Below are 24,446 nucleotides of genomic sequence, written 5' to 3' on the forward strand. Positions count from 1 at the left end.
TAGCACCTGCCTTAAAATTGTTCCAAGGGTTAAATAAGATGTGTCTCACAGAGTCCTTACAATGCATCATCAACCACATCTTTTCTCTGTTCTCTCCAGTGCTCTCATTGAAGGGTCTGCCTGGTGTCATAGCAATAATGGATCCTAGGTCTATATGCTACTGTAACCACCACCCCCACAGCCCCACTTCTGGTCTACCCAGGCATCTCATATGGCAGTTGTTATGGTAGAAGTAAAATAATGTATAAAAACGATTTTTTCTCTCTCTTCCACTTTCTTATGGCATTTTGAGTAGCAAGGCTCAGGAACTCCACTTGAGAGCTAGATGTGCCTTCTGTCTAGAAGTCCCTTCAACCTAAGACAAGGAAAAGAAACCTAAGTCATATGATGACTCTAGGTGACTCAAGGCTTTAAGGGGAAAAAAAGAAAGTGGGTTTCTTTTGGTTTCTTTCAGTCCACATCAACAGAGAGAATTAATCAAGGATGAACAGATGAATTTGGCAGGAAGAAGTCCTTTGCTTTCCATCTCTAGAGCCTAATGACTGACAGCTGTACAAATCAAGGACAGGGTTGAAAATGCACATGACCTGTACCAGATACTTTACTTTTTCTTATATGTTTCCTGCCACATGGTTGTTTCACCCAGGTTTGATTATACCATTTATCCAACCAATAAACATGTATTGAGTAGCTACGTGTTAGTCCTAAGAATTAAAAAATCTAAAAACTCAATCTCTTCCCCCAACATAGTCTTTGTGAAAGAAACAGACATAAAATGTATTTTTATAATGGAGGTACATGGCATTATGGGAACACAGAAACAAGAAGGAGGGACAACTCCAGAGCTAGGGAACTTACTATCTTACTGAGATAGAACTCACCTGCCACGTCTAGAATTTCAGCTTCATGACTGACATAGAGAGACTGTTCCTTGTTTATACTGAGGCTGTTTTGACCCTGTGACATTGTTAAAGTATGGGATAAGTGAAAGTGATGGAACCTATTGGGCCAGAAAGGTGGGAGGGAGGGATACTGAGGCATCTACCCCCCTCCTCTGACAGAAGCATCTCTGCCCAGTTGGCAGTTATCCTGTCATCTCTAATCAACCATGTAAAGGTGGAAGTTAAAGATAATTAGCATGCAATAACTTTCCTCCTTGCTCTTTTAAATCTAAATTGAATGCTCATGAGGGGGCCTGTTCTGAAGCAGCTAATAAGAGAGTCTTGGTTTTAATTCATCCTGCATTCACTAGCACATGGCATCACTGTGTGCCTCTGGGTTGACAGGGCTTATTTTTTTATTGAAGAAGCATCAAGCTGTGCCTATGGTGTGTGTGTGGGGGGGGAGTGTATGTGTGCATATATGTATGAAGTGGGACAGAAAACACCACCAGCAATGAAGAGAATTCTTATTACTGTCACTCGTTCATGTGGATTTTTTTTTTTTTTTTATGGGGCCACTAACAACAGTTGCATGCCTTCTATGTGTCAGGCACATAGACACTGAATATACAGTGATTGGTAGATACTGAACATATGGAAAGAAGAAACAAAAAAGATATAATTGCTGGTCCCTAGAAAATATTAGTTAAGGGTTGGGATATCAAACTATAAACTGAGAACTTTAAGGCAAGTGCGGGCAGCTGAGAGGAAGACCTGGAAGTGAGGCAGAACCATTCTTCTTTTACAAATGAAAAAAATAAAGTCAGAAGAAAGAAGTTACTTGGCTTATGTTTCACCAGAATTTGAAACCAGTTCCACCTGACTCTAAATCTCTCTTTCCACATCTCATCCTGCCTGGATATAAAGCAACCAGTGCAACTCCAAACCATATTTTTATATCATAACACTGAAGTAAGGATATCAAGTTTTTAGATTAAATAAAGATGTAATGATTCTTTGCTTCAACACTGAAGGTCATAACTAAAAAGACATTTCATATTTTACTTCACAGAATTTTCTTAATCCTTGAAATGGCTCTGAGTGGATTCAGCCACTCTGTTTCATACAATCATAAAATCAAATATTACAACATCTCCCAAAATTAATTAATTAATTTATAGTTTTGCCTTTCTTGAGAACCTAGAGTAATTTAAAATAATAAAGACACTAGAAATTAAGGAAAGTATACTATGCCTAATCAGCCACCATAATAGTAAATATGGCAAATGAAGCCTGGCTTTGTCAAAGAGGGAAATTTACTCTGAAATGCATTTCACAGAATCAAAGTTCTGTAACGTATATTCTAGGAAGTGTTGATCAAGATCATTGTTTTTTGGGTTTTTTAATAATTTTTTTACTATGTTATATTAGTCACCATACAGTACATCATTAGTTTTTGATGTAGTTTTTTGTTTTAGTTTCCTATCAATCTGAAGCCTATGAAATTTACAAAATGAAGTCCACTTAATCTTATCCTTATTATCAACACTGCTAAACAATTATATATATATATATATATATAACACATATATATACATATATATATATGAGCTTATTAATAAGGGACCAATCTCTTATCTGATTCAGTAGTTCTCACTATTCTTGGATGTATTTTCTTCTTTCTATTTCTTAGACCATTGAATTTTTAGCTCATCAGATTTCTCCTCTTCTTTATCTCTTTATTGTAAATAGTCCTAAAAGTCAATCATAGCATCATGCTTTCTCAGAGAAATCGCAGTTTCTCTGGAATTCAACAATCATTCTAGAGCTGATGACTTCCTCAGAGAGGCATCCTTGTTACTTTTTTAATTACTGCTATTCTGTCATTTATTAGCTTCTATTGTAATAGCTGTATGTGTTTATCTTTTACGCTAGACTATAAGCTTTCTGAGAACAAGGTCTGTTGTATTTCAGCTCTGTATGTCCTGTGTAAACATACACTGAATGGAATGGATGAATAAATTATTAAATAAATTAATGAGTAAATTAAATCTCTCAAAACTTATTTCCAGTTTGAATTTTCCCCTTAATCCCCTTATTGATCTCTCATTCATCAAGATACTCTTCACGTGTCACTCTTTGAAGCTTTCTTTCACTCCTGCAAGTCAGTTAGCCCTGTTCTATGTTCTGTGCTCTCTTAGCACTTTAAAAAAATATATATTTATTTACTTGTCAGAGAGAGAGAAAGAGAGAGCACAAGCAGGGGGAGCAGTAGGCTCCCCGCTGAGCAAGGAGCACGATGCAGGACTCAATCCCAGGACCCTCGGATCATGACCTGAGCCGAAGGCAGACACTTAAATGACTGAGCCACCCAGGCATCCCTCTCTTAGCATTTTTTTTTAAATGGTGTTTCTACTATGTTTTAGTTGTTTAGTAACATGTCACCCACATAGATTATGAACTACCACCTACTAGGTCCCCTATAAAGCCAAGCTGAAAGCCCCTGATACTAAAGACTTCCCTGACTTTAGCATGTCTTTAGAAGAATGGAGGGATTATAGGGTATTCAGAGATCCTTCTGTTTATGTTATCTCTGCCACTTTCCACACCTCTGACGAGAAGGAAAACAAGAACCACACTGCTGTCTTGAAAGACCACAGCCACACATTCTCACTGCCCCTGCCAATGGTGCCCACCTGCAGACACCCTGGCTCCTAGGGAATCTCATCAAACGTCCAGGTGTCAAGTGTATCACCCTGTGATGATGGCTCTCACATTACAGCCCCAGCCCCAGGACCTTCTGCAAATTCCACTCATATCCACCTGTCATGTTGACATTTGCATGAAAATGCAAATCAGCATATGAAACTTCGCCAATAGTAAATGTCATCAGGGTAAAAATGGCTCCTCAATTTTTAAGTGAGAGTTGAAAGCAGACTTCAGTACTCCTGTGTCAATGTCAGATAAATAATGCACTTTCATAAAGTCAGGTTCAGGAAGAGGTAAAAGGTTGCTGTAGTTCTATGGCAAACTGGAGAGCATGTGCCTTGTTTAAATGGGGAAACCACTAGCTAGCTTCAGCTCATTGTTGCCAGGTGGGAACATGGGCCAGTTGTGACATATCTTCTAATTTCCAAGAGATGCTAAAAAAAAATCTTGATTTAAAATACTGAAAATAGATGAGAGAAAGAGGGGGAGAGTTGGGAAGGAAAGAGAGAGAATGTGGGGAGAATAGAAAAAAGAAAAGATAAGAGAAAACATATCGACAGATCTGTAGGCTCTGGATAAAACTGCTCTGTGATTCCAGGCCTATAGGACAATTTAGTTCAACATAATAAACTTACATAAACACTTCTTAAAAAAAAAAAAAATACATGTGCTTATTTTAGAGAGAGAGTGTGCACACACCAGTGAGAGCGTGGCGGGGAGGGGGAGAAGGAGAGAGAGAATCTCAAGCAGACGCCCTACTGACACAGTGACTAATTCAGAGCTTGATCCCAGGAACCTGAGCTCATGACCTGAGCCAAAATCAAGAGTCAGACAGATGCCCAACTGACTGAGCTACCCAGGCGCCCCTGCATAAACACTTCTAATTATGTGTATTTGAGAGTGGTCTGAAAGGAGAAAGGTTTAGTCATAGTAAACATAAAGTTGGTTCTATTCCTGATTCAGATCCAGCTACCATTTATTGAGAGTTGATATATGACATGGAATATATTAAGCTCTTTCATTAATATATTAATATTTAACATTTTCATCAAATAGATATACATAGCTAAAAGTCAAATTGTTTTACAAGCAATGCTCTGAGCCCCTTCCCCACATCTAATGTTTCACAGAGGCAAGCATACTTTAATTTTACCTCCTTATCTCTAAGTTATGTTATCATATTGTTATTTACTGATTTTTAGATTCTGGTATTATCTATTTATGAGGATATGGTTCTCACAGTTAAATATAACATGCAGAATTCTCACCACCCTCCACTTAACATAATTTTATCCTAAGTATTGTTAGTTCAACATTAAGTATTTTTACATTTGTTTGGGTATGTGAAATTGATTCACTGCCTAGCCATATAATATACTACAATTACATTTTCTCTGTTATCAAATTCTTTGTTTTGCTTAAAGTCAGTATGATACATGTCTTTCTATTTACTTTGTTTTCTAGGCTCTTCTGTATAATTCAATTTCAAATTCTCTCCCAGTTGTCTACATCTCAATATATTCAAATACATCAAATTCTCTCAGTTTTAATGTCTTGAGGACATCTCTCCAAGGCACTTTGTACCTTCTTCACACACTCAATTGCTATCTTTAGTGGATAGTTGTCATTTGGGAATCTCTCATCACTTTCATGCTATTACCCCCAATCCTCCTCTCTTTCTCCTCCTTTTTCTTCCTTCTCCCTTCTCTCTTCCCTTCCCTTCCCTTAAATTAGATCATGAAATTCCAGAGTCCCATTTCTTCTCTATCTTGGGTTACTCTTTGTTTTGGTGGAACATCTCCTCCAGGAGCTAAACTATCTGAGTCCTACCATGTATGCATATAAAATATCCTTATTTTACCCACAAAATTGATATGTTTGGCTGTATCTAGAATTCTAGATTAGTAATAACTTTCCTTTCCTTGCTCCAGTGTTGCTATGGATAAATCCATGCAAAATCATTTGGAGTTCTGAGCTTTCATATGTTATCTGCTTTTTCCTATTGTCAGGAATATTTTGGAATTTTCTCCTTCCCAGTGTTCTGAAACATTATAGTAGTGTACTTTGACATAGATCAAATTCATCCATTATGCTGGTTCATGAACAGGGACTTTTGATCAAGGAAAGTATGTCCTTCAATACTAGGACATTATCTCTTAAATGATTTCTTCTCTTTCTGATTACATTTCTGGACATCATTTAGATTTTGGACCTTTTAGATGACTCTTATCCTTCCATCCTCCTTTGTATTTTTGTTCTATGCTCTGTGAAACTTCCTTAACCATATCTTCCAGCTCTTCCACTGAGTTTCTCATGGTTTTAATTTCTGAAGGCTCTTTTTTTATTCCTAATTGTTACTTCATTAGCACTTCACATAACTTTTTGCTATGACAGAAATGTTCTACATTATGTGCTACTGAATACAGTATCCACTAGCAACAAGATGTTGAATTTTATTTAATTTTACTTAATTTGAACTTAAATAGCCATTTGTGGCTAAGACTAAATGTTAGACAGGGCAGCCTATATTGGGTTTTATATCCGTAAGAAATACTGATGATAGATTTTTTTGAACTTTTCATTTTCCTGCATAGTCTCAGTTCCTCCAATTGGCTCATTTCTGTTTGCTTTGGTCTGTTTTTCATATGAGAACTTGTGCGTGTGTGTGTGTTTGTGTGTGTGTGTGTTTAGTGACCTAACACCAGTATCTTTAGATGGTTCTCTTGATCTAAAACATTTCACCTGGGGAGGTAGGTGGAATTCCAAGATCCAGAATGGAAGTCTAAGCTAGCTCTCTAGATTATGATAATCAAGTAGGGGGAGGAGGGTTGGATTTCAACTCTATTTTGTTATGCAAACTTTTACTTACTTTCATTATTTTCAGTATAGTATCAACATCCCCAACCAAAGACACTTTGTTTTAATTGGTCTAAAGAAATCATCTAATCTTCTGTTTTGATGGGAAGGAAAAGAAAGGAACCCTGTTGCTCAGTCATGTGGTCTAGAGGATGGAATACGAGGATCTAGCTCCTTCTTAAAGAGGCTTTCAACCAATTTTATCCTCCCCTCCTTGCTCCCACTCCCACTTTCAGAGCTCCCTCTTGCAAATTCTTGAGTGATTTAAGATCTCTGGCACAAACAAGGTTGCTTTCCAATTGTCCCACTAAATGGCTTAGAATTCAGTTTTCTCATGTCAGCTAAATTAATTTCCACTCATCTTCTCTTTTCCAGCTTCCATTTTTTTTTTCTTCCTACTCCCCTGTTCTTTTTATCCTGGTAGATTTATGCTTCTTTGTAGTTTTAACACCTTTTAGTATTGTTTCAGGTGGCTTTCAGAAGAAAGAAAAAATGAATTTTTTCCCCCAATATTCCACCTTTAACTAGGACACCCTAAACTCTTCGAATACCTCTTAAGTCATTTCTCCCAATCCATTGTAGATTGCTATTATAATCCCAATTAAGCTGATGAAGCGGAGGTTCAAAAACATGAGCAATTTGACTAAAACCACATGGATCAAACTCTCATTCACCTGCATCATGGTTTCTGCTCACTCATCTGGCAGAGAAGGTCACACAATAGACTAACAATGCCAGACAGTCTCTGTTACCGACATTTCAATATGGCAATATGTTTTTTTTTTAATATGGTGTTCAAAATGCTGCCAAAATGAGCAATGTGATCACTAGACTTTGAAGGTGATTCCACTATGATGGGCAATCTTTAGTGCATTCTCCCAGACATACATGGGCTCTTCCTCTATAATCTGCAGGCAGCGTAACACTGAGCCAAGAGGTTTCTTCATTTTTTGTTACTATTATTTGTTTGATTCTGGTAGTCAGGACTGTGGTTTTATTCTCTTACCCCATTTTGCTGACAGTCTTGTGGGAGGAAGTGAAAACACTGTGAGTGACATGTTTATTTACGTACCTAATCTGGGATGACACTGTGACAAGCAGCAGGGATGTATTTTTTCAAGCAGACTTTCTGCGTAGCTTGTCAGCTCCTTATTATGAGGTGGTTGAGTTTACTGCATTTTTAGTTATATTTGAACACCTAATAATTCTACAGCACATTAGCTATAATTTGTGAATTATATCTATCTTCTAAGAATGCATCACTTTATATCTCTTAGTAAAACAATTCATGTGAATCTATCTACATCAGAAGGCTTCTGAGATTTTATTACCAGGCAGACAATTATACTCATTATCATTTGGCTTTTTAAAGCTCCTCTGGAAATATCTTACCATATCTATTGTCTCTTTCTATCTCAACACTTTGGCCCTCTGGGATAGCCCTTGTGACTTCTTCTCAAAATCATGGCAGTCTAGCTGTCACCTCAAATTCTGCATGTCTAAAACTAAGCTCATTATCTATACCCTTCTTGACCCTCTGCACAAACCTGTTTCTTAATGGAACTCCCACCCTTCCTGTTGTCTTGAATAGAAATATTTGTGTCATCTTCAGATCCACCTCTCCAACATCTTCCCCCAAAGAATCATTGCCAAATCCTGTCAGTTCTACCTGGAGATGTATTTCATGCTTGTCTTTGACTCTGCCATGGCACACAGCCTTATCTTTTCTGTCCTGAATTACTGCTAGGTTCTTCTTTCTAGCCTCTTTGTCCCTAGCCTGACTTTCACCATGTTACTGACATAAAAAGCAGGCCATTACAGAAAAGTTGGGAAACATATAAATAAAAAAGTAAAAAGTTTTGTAAAAGTAAGTATTGCCCGAATATCTATTACCAGAGATAATCACTGCTATATTTTTGGTACATATCTTTCAGATAAAGATAAACATAAGTGTCAATATAAGTATGCCTGTAACAATTGTGATATATATATATGCATTATATAATGTTATGTTATTGCATTATATATTACTTGGACTATTATAGACTGTTTATACTTGAGTTGACTAAATGTGAACTGAATAGGTCTATAGAATTCATATATTTTGCCACTATCTTGCTTAAAAACCTTCAATGATGTCTTGCTAACAAGAATGCATTCCAGAGCTCACCAAGTAATTAGGCCCTGCAGAATTGACCTGATTTACTTCTCTGACCTCATTTTCTACTACATTTACTTAATCCCATGGGTCTATTTGTTGTTCATTTAAAACAAGTCACCCACTTTGGGACCTCAGAATCTTTGGTGGATTTGACTCCTAGTCTGACTGGCTTCCAGAGTCTCTGATCTGTCTGTCTAGTCCCTGATATTTTCACCTATCAAAATTCTGGGCTATATGTAGCCACTCTAAGCCCACTTCTTTTGAAAAAGTTTCACTGATTTCCCCTATCAGAATGGCTGAACCTCCTTTAGAGTTTTCACAGATCCTTTGAGCAGGTACATATTGTATATATATTTCCTTGTGGAATAAACCAGAAGCCTTTGCACCATAAAGCCTTGATTCTATATCCTTACTATATGTGCTATCTTTAAGTACTTAATCTCTCTAGGCCATAGAAAAGGACCTATTAGTGCCATTATATGGATAGGAAAGTGGAGGTGAGAGAAGTAAATGTTTTGCCCAGTGTCACACAACTGATTAGAGTTGGAATTAGCAATCATTATCTCTTTGATAATCAAAGCCCATACTCCTGACTGGCATGTTATGCCAATTCTTTAGTTTCCCTCTCTCTCTCTCTCTCTTTTGTATGTAGTAATTTTTTTTTTTTTTTTTTTTTTTTTTTTTTTTTTTTTTTTTTTAGTTTCTCTCTCTTGAAAGAAACTGGTACAGATGCACTATCTAGAGCTGTTCGTGGATTTCACCTCTTACTATAATACCTCATTTAGTGAGCATGAAGAATGCTGTATTAATACATTTAGTTTCTTGGACTGCCATAACAAACTACCATGAGCCGGGTGTCTTAAAACAACAGAAATCTGTTCTTTCACATTTTGGGAAGCTAGAAGTCCAAAATGAAGATTTTGGCAAAGCCATACTTCCTCTGAAGGCTCTGGGTAAATATCTTCCTAGTTTCTAATGTTTGCCCAGTTTCTAATGGCATTCTTTGGCTTGTTTTCCAACCTATGCCTGCTGTCACAAGACCCTTTACATGAGTCATGCTTTACATGGCCTTCTTATAAGGACACCAGTTATTGGCTTTAGGATGCTTAATCCATTATGGCATCATCTTAACTTAATTATATCTTCAAAAAACTATTTTCAAATAAAATTATATTCATAGGTACTGAGGATTAGGATTTGAATCGACCTTTCTTATGATGGTAGGTACTATTTAAAGGTATTGACCTATATCCCTTCATATAAATTAATACTTTCATTATTATTTATTCATTTGACAAGATCAAGTTTCTAGGCATTGGGCATACCTCTATGAGACTTCTATTAGATAAGAGAGCAAATACTAGTATGTCATTATTGTTGTCAGCTAATAGGCATGGACAATAGATAGGGTTGTTTGTTTGTTTTCTAGTTTCTCATAGAGACACTTACTGGTTAAACCTGACATTATTCATAATAGACATGTGGCCAAAAATTACAATGATAGAAACAGAAAGTTAGGGAAGATGGATGAAAAGGAAAAGGACAATAGATAATATTCAGTTTATCAAAGCCAACATACTGAAAATTTAATTTTAATATATTTGTAATATAATATACCAGTGATAGATGTATATATTTTTAAGGTTTTTTATAGTGTCCTCTCCCCACACATTTTGTTTTTTACAAAAAAGCAACTGTTTGTTGCCCAGTATTTTTACCTTGTATCTGATAACCTAGGTTTAAAATATTCACCATAAGTGAAAATTATAAACACATGCACTAAATTTATGTTTTCATCATGGCACACACATACCTACAGCAATTTTAATAGTTCTTTCTGATAGAGAATGTTAGTAGCTGACTGAATTTACTATCTAATTCCACCCATTTCAGATCAGCATCTTGGCCTTGCTTCCTTCTCTATTAAAGCGGTTGCCCCAGAAAACTGACTAGTCCCCACCCCCATAGTTGTATCTGTGTTCCCAGGCCTCTCTGCCTTTGCTCAATCTTTGCCACACTCCCTTTTTTGTCCAGCAAAATTTATGTACTTTTAGAGCAGAGACAATGCTATTTCTCCCATGAAGACTCACATGAGAATTTACCAGTCCATTTTTTTTTTTTACTGGATGTTTCAATTTACACATGGATTGAATATTTATTTTACTTTGTCTTAATTACAAATAATTCATTACAGGATTTGTAAATCTTTATAGTGGCTAGGATAGAATTCAGCACATACTTACTTGCTCCCCACTTTTACCCAAGAGAGAATTCTGATTTTGTTGATTAATAAAAAGACAAATTTAGTCAGGGTTAGGGGTGAAGGTTGGGTGGTCAGATTAAAGGCCTGTCATGTTCTAGGCACAGTGCAACGTACTGGGGTTATATAAAGATGAGTAAGAAAATGTTTCTTATCTCAGGAAGATCATAGTCATGTATCAGATTGCTCAGGTAACGGACATGACAGAATCTTATAAGAGCTCAAATGCCTACACATATAGTGTCCTACACATGTAGTATCCCACAGTAATCAGATAAGAAGCACATATGGGGGACACTTACATCAGTTTAAGGTAAGCACATGACAAGAAAATCTTGAACAACAGCTGAGACAGGGAGCCCAGGACAAGGGAGGAAAAGTGGGGAAAGGGCATTCCAAGTACAGGAAAGAGAGAGAACCAAAGACAGAGAGGCATAATAGATAATAGTGTTTGAAAAATTGTAGGCACATTGCAGAAGAGATTTGGTAACTTGATTTTTTTCCAAAATATCAAAGTAGTACAGAAATTATTACATACTCAGATTCTTATTACCTAAAGGCCATGCATATGTCTATGTGTGTGTGTGTGCAGGAAAGAGGTGATGTGCTTCCTGTGATTCTACATTTAGAGTAAAAGTACACAGGAGAGTAAGAAAGCAAAATGTCCACTATGGATTTTTTTTTCACCATCAGAACAGTCTAACAGGAAGATTTTTGTCAGGCATCTGCTACTTCTAGTAACTTTTTGGAATGGTTAGAAAAATGCATATCCAAGTCATAAAGATTTAACAAAATATTCTCCTGCCATTTATAGTAATGCTACCAAATGACAAGTTCAAATTACTTGTTGTGATTACTCTTCATCTGGGCAAAACACATGTCGTAAAGTATGCACAAGATGCAATTACATCGATTGCAGTGACACGGAATAACAACACCAGAAAAAAGCTAATCACACACAATACACATATTGTTTAGAATTTTCCAAAAAACACCTTTTTTTTTTCCTTTTCTTTTCTTCTCTCTGTTTTTTTTTTTTTTTGTATTGCAATCTGTTCATCATTTGTACTCATGACTAACTTTTTGCTCTGCTTTGCTTTTTCATAATGTGCAAAGTAACAGCTGAATTAGACAAGCACCAAAAAAGAAAAAAGCCAGTAAAATAAACATTAATGTACACAACATATTCTCACATTTAGATGATATTTAAAATAATGGTCTTGCCATATTCACCAGTAATATTATTGAAATACTTACAGATTTTGATTTTTGTGATGCACATAGAGGGAATATCCTAGTGCAAATGTAAAAATAGATGTTTTCAAAGATATTCTTCATGCAGAGTCTTAGCAACTCTATGCTGGGTACTTTAATAAATGGTTGTGGGATACAAAATTTTTCTGTTTCAACAGAAGACATGTCCAAGCATATTAAAATAGCCTGTATTCTCTGGTACTCTTGTTTTCTCCAGTTGGTCTCCCTCAATCTTCCTTTTCTCCTCACTTGACTATCTCTTTGGGGATAGCCCATCTACTGCTGCTTTCATTTCCAATCTCTATTTCTAAACTGCACCCCTCCTCACCATCATGCCTGCATATTTGGCCACTAAATAGACTTTTTTACCTATGTGTCCTCAAAATCACTATGTGCAATTTAGAATTCATTACCTGTCCTGATCTTCCCAATCCTCCCACCTCAAAACTAGCACATTCAACAGTGTTCTCAATCTCATTTAACTGCATTACTACCAAAACTAGAAATTTCTGAATTTCTCTCCTACCTATATCTAATAGGACACTAAGTATTGTTAATGGTATTTGATAAATGTATCTTATGTTTATTATCTTTTTTCAGTCTCCATTTTTATTATCTTAATTCAGGTCCTCATCCTATTTTATCAGGACATTGCAAAATGAAATACATGTTTAAGTGAAGTCATCATCCCACTTATGTACTTGCTTTCTTTTTTTAGTGGCATTATTATCAACAACATGCTGGAGCTAACGATTGGGTTAGATGTCTTCCCTTCTCTTTCTTTCATTTATAATCTCTAAACAAATATGGTAATTTCCTAAATATCTCTGATATTTGTTCATGTCTTTCAATCTCATTTCTACTGCTCTAGTTCATGTTCTCAATATTTATCACATTAACTATTGCAACTGAAGAGGAATTGATTGGTCTTTCACTCACAGTCTCCCCTAATCTTTCTAAAATTAGAAAGGGAATTATGCAGCAATTCTGCTAGTCTTTTTTTTCCACAATGAATCTAAACAGGCAAGAACAGTGGACTTGGAAGGAAAAGATGGCAGAGGAGTAGGGGACCCTATTCCAACCGGTCCCCGGAAATGAGCTGGATATCTACCAGACCACTCTGAACACCCACGAAATCAACCTGAGATGTAAGAAGATATATCTGGACCTCTACAAACAGAATATTGCAGGCAGCTGGTTCGAGGTATGAAATGGGGAGCCGTGATTTGCGGACAGATATCGGAAGATAAATGGAAGAGGGAGGGAGTCTTCAGGATCCTGCACCACCAACGCCCGAAAACATCCCACAATGGGGCTGGGGCACAGACTCACAGACCAATAGTGGTGGGGAAAGGACTTTAGGGCAGCCCCCTGGACTGAAACCTGGAGCAGTGGGGCCACATGTGCAAACTGGGGGTGGCTGGTGGTTTTAGAAGCACAAAGGGCAGAGATGTGCCCCGACCTGGAGGTAAGGACTGGGAGTGCTGCTGAGGGGTGCACAACCCAGGACACTGCAGTTTTTAGCAGCACAGACAGAAATGGAGATAGCATGGCCTAGAGAGCTCACTGAAGAACAGACTGCGATCTCTGTTCTGAGGCAGAGGGTTGGAAATGGTCTCTTCTGCTCTGACTCTTGGAAGAGACGTGGAAAGCCTCCAGAAAACAAAAGCCCCAAAAAACCGGTTTTCACTGAGACCATCCCCCCCCCCCACAGGGGGCAGGGCAACTCTGACCAAACAGGGATGCCTGAGTAACAGCACAGCAGGCCCCTCCCCCATAAGACAGGCTGGGAGAACAAGAGGCTGACAGCCATAAGGTCCCTATAAAACAGGTGAGTCTTGCTTGGGTTGCGGTCAATAATTTGGACTCTGTACACTCCTTCAACCAACCCTCAACAAAATGACTAGGAGGAGGAACCCCCAAAATAGGAAAGACTCAGATACTGTAACTTCAGCCACAGATTTACAAATGGGTAGAGATATAACGAAATGTCGGAAATGGACTTCAGGGTAACAGTTATGAAGATGATAGTGAGAACGGAGAAATCGATTAATGGCAACATAGAGTCTCTAAGAGCAGAAATGAAAGCTGAACTGGCAGAACTTAAAATTGCTATCAATGAGATCCAATCTAATCTAGATAATCTAACAGGTAGGGTAAACAAGGCAGAAGAATGAGTTAGTGATCTAGAAGACCAATTGATAGAAAAGAAGGAAAAAAGAGGAGGCCTGGGAAAAACAGCTTAAAATCCATGAAAACAGAATTAGAGAAATAAGTGATGCCATGAAACATTCCAATGTCAGAATTTTGGGATCCCTGAGGGGATGAAGAGAGAGAGAGGACTAGAAGATATATTTGAGCAAACCATGGCTGAGAACTTCCCTAATCTGGGGAATGAAACAAATATTCGTGTCCTAGAGGCAGAGAGGACCCCTCCCAAGATCAAGGAAAACAGACCAACATCCCAGCATGTACTAGTGAAACTTGCAAATCTTAGAACCAAGGAAATCATCTTAAGGGCAATTAGGGGGAAGAGATTCCTTACATACAGAGGGAGGAACATCATAACGTCAGACCTATCCACAGAGACCTGGCAAGCCAGAAAGGCCTGGTAAGACATATTCAGGGTACTAAACGAGAAGAACATTCAGTCAAGAAAAAAAAAAATCCCATAAAAACTTTGATCCCATTTACCAAAATATCATAAAGAAATGTTTTATAACTAGAAAAATTCTAGAATTCTATGCACCAGAGTCTTAACTGATTTTACTTAGGGAAGTTGTTTGGGGTAAAAAAGAACAAGGTGTCAGTGTGTGTGTGGAACAATGTGGTTGTATTACTATTAAATGCACCAACAAGTTTAAATTGATTAGTGAAAATGTAAGATTATTACATCAACAAAATTATTGCATGAATTTAACTGGTATGAAAGAAAACCTATGCTCTATTATAATTTTGCCTTTGCAAGGGTTTTATCTTTTGAAATATCCTTTCTTTGAAAGTTTTGTATCTTTGAGACAATTTTTGATTAAATCACGTAACAGGCAAAAAAAAAAAAAAAAAAGAATACTTTATCCGGCAAGGCTGTCATTTAGAATGGATGCAGAGATGCACAGCTTCCAAGACCAGCAGAAACTGAATGAGTATGTGACCACTAAGCCAGCCCTGCAAGAAGTATTAAGGGGGGTTCTATAAAAGGAGAAAGACCCCAAGAGGGATATAGAACAGAAATTTACAGAGACAATCTATAGAAACAAGGATTTCACAGGCAACATGATGACAATAAATTCTTATCTTTCAATAATCACTCTCAACGTGAACAGCCTAAATGCTCCCATAAAATGGCACAGGGTTGCAGACTGGATAAAAAGACAGGACCCAACCATATGCTTTCTACAAGAGACTCATTTTGAACCTAAAGATACATCCAGACTGAAAGTGAAGGGATGGAGATCCATCTTCCATGCCAATGGACCTCAAAAGAAAGCTGGGGTAGCAATTCTTATATCAGACAAATTAGATTTTAAACTAAAGACTGTAGTTAGAGACACAGAAGGACACTATATCATTCTTAAAGGGTCTATCCAACAAGAAGATCTAACAATTGTAAATATCTATGCCCCCAACATGAGAGCAGCCAACTATATAAGCCAACTGTTAACCAAAATAAAGAGTCATATTGATAATATTACATTAATTGTAGGAGACTTCAATACTTCACTCTCAGCCATAGACAGATCATCTAAGCAGAAAATCAACAAAGAAACAAGAGCTTTGAATGACACACTGGACCAGATGAACCTCATAGATATATACCTAACATTCCACCCTAAAACAATAGAATACTCATTCTTCTCAAGCACACATGGAACTTTCTCCAGAATAGACCACATACTGGGTCATAAATCAGGTCTCAACTGATACCAAAAGACTGAGATTATTCCCTGCATATCCTTAGACCATAATGCTTTAAAACTGGAACTCAACATAAGAAAAAATTTGGAAGAAATTCCAACACTTGGAAGCTAAAGACCACTCTGCTCAAGAATGTTTGGGTCAACCAGGAAATCAAAGAAGAACTTAATTCATGGAAACCATTGAGAACAAAAACACATCAGTCCAAAACCTATGGGATACTGCAAAAGTGGTCCTAAGGGGGAAATACATAGCCATCCAAGCCTCACTCAAAAAAATAGAAAAATCCCGAATTCGCCAACTAACTTTACACCTTAAAGAACTAAAGAAAAAACAACAAATGATGCCTAAGTCATGCATTAGAAGAGAAAAAATTAAGATTAGAGCAGAGATCAATGAATTAGAAACCAGAAACACAGTAGATCAGATCAACAAAACTAGAAGCTGGTTCTTTAAAAGAATTAATAAGATCAATAATCCACTGCCCAGACTTATCCAAAATAAAAGAGAAAGGACCCAAATTCATAAAATTATGAATGAAAGGGGAGAGATCACCACTAACACCAAGGAAATAGAAACAATTATTAGAAATTATTATCAACAACTATATGCCAATAAATTAGGCAACCTGGAAGAAATGCATGCCTTCCTGGAAACCTATAAACTCCCAAGACTGAAACAGGAAGAAATTGACAACCTGAATAGGCCAATAACCAGTAACGAGATTGAAGCAGTGATCAAAAACCTCCCAAAAAACAAGAGTCCAGGGCCTGATGGATTCCCTGGGGAATTCTACCAAACATTCAAAGAAGAAATAATACCTATTCTCCTGAAGCTGTTTCAAAAAATAGAAACAGAAGGAAAGCTTCCAGATTCATTCTATGAGGCCAGCATTACCTTAATCCCCAAACCAGGCAAAGACCCCATCAAAAAGGAGAATTTCAGACCAATATCCCTGATGAATATGGATTCCAAAATCCTCAACAAAATCCTAGCTAATAGGATCCAACAATACATTAAAAGGATCACCCACCATGACCAAGTGGGATTTATCCCTGGGATGCAAGGGTGGTTCAACATTCACAAATCAATCAATGTGATAGAACACATTAATAAGAGGAGAGAGAAGAATCATATGGTCCTCTCAATGGATGCAGAGAAAGCATTTGACAAAACATAGCATCCTTTCCTGATTAAAACTCTTCAGAGCATAGGGATAGAGGGAACATTCCTCAAGTTCATAAAATCCATCTATGAAAACCCACAGCAAATATCATCCTCAATGGGGAAAAGATGAGAGCCTTTCCCTTAAGATCAGAAACACGACAAGGATGCCCACTCTCACCACTATTGTTCAGCATAGTACTAGAAGTCCTAGCAACAGCAATCAGACAATGAAAAGAAATAAAAGGTATTGAAATTGGCAAAGAAGAAGTCAAACTCTCTCTCTTCGCAGATGACATAATACTTTATGTGGAAAATCCAAAAGACTCTACCCCCAAATTACTAGAACACATACAGCAATTCAGTAATATGGCAGGATACAAAATCAATGCACAGAAATCAGTTGCTTTCTTATACACTAACAATGCATCTGTAGAGAGAAATTAGAGAATCGATTCTATTTACAATAGCACCAAAAACCATAAGATACCTCGGAATAAACCTAATCAAAGAGGTAAAGGATATATCCTCTAGGAACTACAGAACACTCATGAAAGAAATTGAAGAAGACACAAAAAGATGGAAGAACATTCCATGCTTATGGATCGGAAGAATAAACATTGTAAAATGTCTATGCTGCCCAGAGTAATCTCTACCTTCAACATCACCCCGATCAAAATTCCAATGACATTTTTCAAAGTGCTGGAACAAAGGATCCTAAAATTTGTAAGGAATCAGAAAAGACCCTGAATGGCCAAGGAAATGTTGAAAAAGAAAAACAAAGCGGGGCATCACATTGCCTGATTTCAAGCTATATTACAAAGCCATGATCACCAAGACAGCATGGTACTGGCACAAAAACAGACAATATAGACCAATGGAACAGAATAGAAAGCCCAGATATAGACCCTCAACTCTACGGTCAAATAATCTTCAACAAAGCAGGAAAAAATATGCAATGAAAAAGACAATCTCTTCAATAAATGGTGCTGGGAAAATTGGACAGCTATATACAGAAGAATGAAACTCAACCATTCTCTAACACCTTACACAAAGATAAACTCAAAATGGATGAAAGACATCAATGTGAGACAGGAATCCATCAAAATCCTAGAGGAGAACATAGGCAGTAACCTCTTTGACATCGGCCACAGCAACTTCTTTCAAGATACATCTCCCAAGGCAGGTGAAACAAAAGGGAAAATGAACTTTTGGGACTTCATCAAGATAAAACCTTCTGCACAGCAAAGGAAACAGTCAACAAAACAAAGAGGCAACCCACAGAATGGGAGAAGGTATTTGCAAATGACACTATAGACAAAGGTCTGGTATCCAAGATCTATAAAGAACTTCTCAAACTCAACACCCAAAAAACAAATAATCAAGTCAAAAAATGGGCAGAAGACATGAACAGACACTTCTCCAAAGAAGACATACAAATGGCTAACAGACATATGAAAAAATGTTCGTCATCATTATTTGCCATCAGGGAAATTCAAATGAAAACCACATTGATATACCACCTTACACCAGTTAGAATGGCAAAAATTGACAAGGCACAAAACAACAAATGTTGGAGAGGTTGTTGAGAAAGGGGAACCCTCTTACACTGTTGGTGGGAATGCAAGTTGGTATAGCCACTTTGGAAAACAGTGTGGAGGTTCCTCAAAAAATTAAAAATAGAGCTACCCTATGACCCAGCAATTGCACTACTGGGTATTTATCCCAAAGACAGAGATGTGCATTGGTGGTATAGTGGTTAGCATAGCTGCCTTCCAAAGACACAGATGTAGTGAAAAGAAGGGCCATATGTACACTAACGTTCATAGTAGCCAAACTGTGGAAAGAGCCGAGATGACCTTCAACAGATGAACGGATAAAGAAGATGTGGTCCATATATACAATGCAATATTGAGTAATATTCAGAAATATTCATCAGAAAGGATAAATACCCAACTTTTGCATCAACATGGATGGGACTGGAGGAGATTATGCTAAGTGAAAGAAGTCAAGCAGAGAAAGTCAATTATCATGTGGTTTCACTTATTTGTGGAACATACGGAATAGCATGGAGGACAGGAGAAAGAAGGGAAAAATGAAGGAGGGTGAATTGGAGGGGGAGACGAACCGTGAGAGATTATGGACTCCGAGAAACAAACTGAGAGTTTTAGAGGGGAGGGGGTGGGGGGATGGGTTAGCCCAGTGGTGGGTATTAAGGAGGGCATGTATTGCCTGGAGCACTGGGTGTTATACACAAACAATGAATCATGGAACACTACATCAAAAACTAATGATGTACTGTATGGTGACTAACATAACATAATAAAATTAAATTAAATTTAAAAAAAAGAACAGTGGACTTTCAAAAATCCAAGAAATTATAAATCTAGAAGAAATGAGCTGGGATTCTGCATCAGTATTTTTCAAAACTCCCTGAGCAATTTCTGCTTTTAGTCATGAAAGAGCAATTTATACTGGACTAGTCCCCTTACCACAGAGAACTACAATACTGACATACTATCAAGAAGCCTTTTTTTCAGGTATTAGACTCTAGAAGACTCAGGACTGTGTGTGCCCAGAGGAGGAAATAGCTAAGACAAGACACTGATCAATCCAACATTCTGCCTAGAGACATGTTCATGAGTATAATGCAGGGCGGTGGAGCCCAAGGAGAGGATGGTGGTCTTGCTAAGGTAGGAAGCAAGAACTGCAATTTGGGGCTGCTGAGGCAGCTGGAATTGGTAAGACAGAGTACCAGGACAGAGAGACACAGAGTAGCACTAAAAATAAGGATGAGAGATCCTTTATATCTTTGGCTAAATACCAAGTTACACATGTATATAGAAAGATTTTTCAAGGCCAAGAAGAGAACAGCTACTAAGAAGCTGCAAGCTAAGTAGAAATCTCTCAGACTGTACCATATTGAGAGATATAGGCACTCTAAGCAGTCTGGGCAAGTAACCTTGCTGAAAATCCTCAGTATTGAATTTAGGACTCCTCAGAAAAAAACCCACATTTTAGAAATACAGTTACTCTGGTCTTATAACAAGGGCTACATTAGAACCATTTTCACAAAGTTTGAAAACAGATTTTTAATGAATCAAGCTGATTTTCCAGTAAATTATCTGTCAAAATAAAATTCGTTTCCAAAGGAAAACAACAAAATTTAAAATCTTATTAATATAATGTCCACAATGACCAAATACAATAACAAATTATTAGATATATGAAAAAACAGGAAAATTGCATATATGTAGTATTTGAAATTTAAATTATTTAAATTTTAAAAAGAGAAAACATAAATATATCCAGAGATCTTAAAATTAGCAGAAAAAGACTTTCAAGCAATGAATAGAAAAATATGAATAGAAATGGAAACTATTAAAAAGAGACAAATAAAATTATAAACCTGAAGCGTACAGTATCTGAAATGAAAAATCCTCAGTAAGCATTTAACATTAGATTGGACACTTCAAAAGAAAACAGAAATAAGCTTGAAGACATGACAATAGATATTCTATAGACTGAAGCATAGAGAGTAAAAAGACTGGGAATGGGGAGAATATATCCTCAGTCATCTGTCTGAAAATACCTAACAGTCAAAATTTGTGATGGGAGTACCAGAAGAGAATGAGAGGCAGGAAAATGTTAAAGAAATAATGAAAACAGCTCTTCTGGGGCAGACAGCAAAGTAGGAGAACCCTAGACTCACTTTGTCCCACAGATACAACTACATAGCACTCACATCAATGTAAATAACCCAGAAAACCACCTGAAGATTGGGAGAATAAACTCCATAACTAAATGTAAAGAAGAGACCACATTGAAGAGAATAGGAAGGGTAGAGACACGGTTGGGAACTAAACAGACTTATGGGACTGTCTATGGGAAGGGAAACACACCACTGGCACAGAGAGAGGAGAGAAAAAGACGCCCATACTGGGGAGGATGAATCCCCATAACATTTGGCTTTGAAAAGCATAGGGGCTGAATTTCATGAATTGTTACAACAAGCAGGACTTAAAACATGGAATTGTTTTTTAAAGACTTTATTTATTTATTTATTTGGCAGAGATTGAGAGAGAGAGAGAGTGCACACAAGCAGGTGGAGCGGCAGGCAGAAGGAGAGGGAGAGGGAGAAGCAGGCTCCCCACTGAAGAAGGAGCCCGACTGTGGGACTCATTCCAGGACCCTGGGATCATGACCTGAGCTGAAGGCAGCTGCTTAAATGACTGAGCCACCCAGGTGCCCCCAAACATAGAATTTTTAAAAAATAAGCAGCTCAGCTCTGGGAGAGCAGGTGGGCTAGGGAAAATGGAAGTCCCCACCCCTGGAGATACAGCATAAAAGCAGCAGTTTCAAAGGCACCTGGGGTACATGGGAGGGTTATTTGGAAGAAATCACTGGGAAACTCCTCTAGGAACAAAGGAAATATCAGGGGTCATTTACCTCTTCTGCCCACCCCACCCCCATCATAAACACATATGACTTGCTGGACTTGCTACTTAACTTGCCAGTACTGTTGCCCTGCCCCTACACTGTGCTTCCACAAATCCACTGCTCTGGACAGCCTGCCTCAGTCCAGATACTGCAGGGCCCCTTCTGCAGAGGACTTGTGGTACTCAAAGCTTGCTAGCACCACCACTGCACCCCACTGCTCCCTGTGCTGTGCTTCTGAGGATCCACCCTCTCTGATACTCTCTTGGCTAGAGCCCATACAGGGTGGTGCCACAGGCCTAGCAGTGCGCAAGCAGCCCCTATAGTGGTCAGCACCACACCAAGGTTACTCCTGCCCTAGAAAGAGGGAAAGATAACCACACATATCAGTCAGACAGAGGCACCAGCAGTGGGCTGGGGGCAGACAACTGGTCTAACTGCAGACCCCATGCAATAAAAGCTTCTCAGGGAAAAATATAGGGAAAGTGCCCTGTAGTTTGGTGCTATTTCACTTCTGGAAAATGCCTGGTCTGACTCAACTCAAGCCCAAGGCATCCCTAGACTGGTCCACTAACATCATAGAGACTAAACACTGCCCACAACAGGCAAAGAAAGCCATTGCAGCCACCTAGACTGAAGGAAAAAGCAGCTCAGCCACAACAGCAGGGTGCACACATCAGACATAGAACACACTCCTAAAGTGCCAAGTTCTGGTGAAGGAGACCCTAAACAGCAGGGTACTACAGGACCTCTCTTACATAAGGACATTACTTTCAAGTGCAGGAGACATAGCTGTCATTCCTAACACACAGAAACAGACATAGACAGTTTAGACAAAATCAAAAGGCAGAGGAATATGCCTGAATTGAAAAAAACAGGAAAGGACCATAGTTAGAGACCTAAGTGAAACAGATATAAATAATATGCCTGATAGAAAGTTTAAAGTAATGATCATAAAGATACTCACTGGATTTGAGAAGAGTGGAGCAGAGAGGTTAAACCCTTAACAAAGAGAAAGAAGACATGAAAAAAAATCAGAGATGAAAAATATAATAAATGCAATTAAAAATATACAAGATGGACTAAATAGAGGATAGAAGAGGCAGAGGAATGAATTAGTGACCTGGAGGACAGAGTAATGGAAAGTAATCAAGCTGAGCAGGTGAGAGAAAGAGAGAGTTATGTAAAATGAGAATAGACTTAGGGAACTCAGTGACTCCATCAAGCATAATAACATTCATATTATAGGGATCCCAGAAGGAGAAAAAAACAAAAACAAAAACAAAAGGAGATAGAAAATTTATTTGAAGAAATAATTGTTGAAAATTCCTGAATCTGGGGAAAGAAACATATATCCACATCCAAGAGGCACAGAGATCCCCCAACAAAATCAACCCAAGGAGGTCCACAACCAGAAACATAGTAATTAACATGGCAAAATGCAGTGATAAAGAGAATTTTTAAAGCAGCAAAAGAAAAGAAAGCAATTAAATACAAGGGAAACCTCATAAGGCTATCAGAGGATTTTTCAACAGAAACTATGAAGGTCAGAAGGGAGTGGCATGATAAATTCAAAGTATAGAAAGGAAGAATAATCTGCAGCCAAGAATAATACTCTATCCAGCAAGGTTGTCATTCAGAATGAAAAGAGAAATAAAGCGTTTCCCAGACAAACACAAGTTAAAGGAATTCAAGACCTCTAAACCAGCCCTTCAAGAAATGTTAAAGGGAAGTCTGTGAATGGAAAGGAAAGATCATAAGCAAGAATAAGGAAAGTAGGAAGCAGAAACAGCAGTAAAAATAATTATATCTGCAAAAATAGTGAAGGGACACACAAAATAAAAGGATGCAAAGTAGAAAGTAGGAAGCAAAAACAGAAGTAAAAATAATTATATCTGCAAAAATAGTGAAGGGACACACAAAATAAAAGGATGCAAAGTATGACACCATAAACCTAAAACGTGGGGAGGAGAGGAGTAAAGAATGGGTTAAAACTTAAATGACAACTTAATATAGGCTGCTACATGCAGAAGGTGTTATATACAAACTGAATGGTAACCACAAATCAAAAATCAGTAACAGACACACAGAATATAAAGAGAAAGGAATCTAAGTATATCACTAAAGAAAGCCAACTAATTATGAGAAGAGAACAAGAGAAGAAAACAACCATAAAACAAGTAACAAAATGGCAATAAATACATACCTATCAATAATTACTTTGAATGCAAACAGGCTAAACACTCCAATAAGAAGACATAAGGTGATGGAATGGATTAAAAAAAAGAAGACCCATTTATTTGCTGCCTATAAGAGACTCATTTCAGATCTAAAGAAACCTACAGATTGAAAGGAAAAGGATGGAGAAGGATTTATCATGCAGATTGATGTCAAAAGAAAGCTGGGGTAGCAGTACTAACATTGCACAAAATAGACTTTAAAACAAAAACTGTATCTCACTGATATGAGGAATTCTTAATCTCAGGAAACAAACTGAGGGTTGCTGGAGTGGTGGGGGGTGAGAGGGGTGGGGTGTCTGGGTGATGGACATTGGGGAGGGTATGTGCTATGGTGAGCACTGTGAATTGTGTAAGACTGTTGAATCACAGACCTGTACCTCTGAAACAAATAATACATTATATGTTAAAAAAAAAAAAAAAAAAAGATAGCAGGAAGGGAAAAATTAAAGGGGGGAATCAGAGAAGGAGACAAACCATGAGAGACTATGGACTCTGAGAAACAAACTGAGGGTTCTAGAGGGAAGGGGGGTGGGGGGATGGGTTAGCATGGTGATGGGTATTAAAGAGGG

Source organism: Phoca vitulina, unplaced genomic scaffold (genome assembly GCF_004348235.1).
Source record: "Phoca vitulina isolate PV1807 unplaced genomic scaffold, GSC_HSeal_1.0 scaffold74, whole genome shotgun sequence".
Taxonomy (NCBI): domain Eukaryota; kingdom Metazoa; phylum Chordata; class Mammalia; order Carnivora; family Phocidae; genus Phoca; species Phoca vitulina.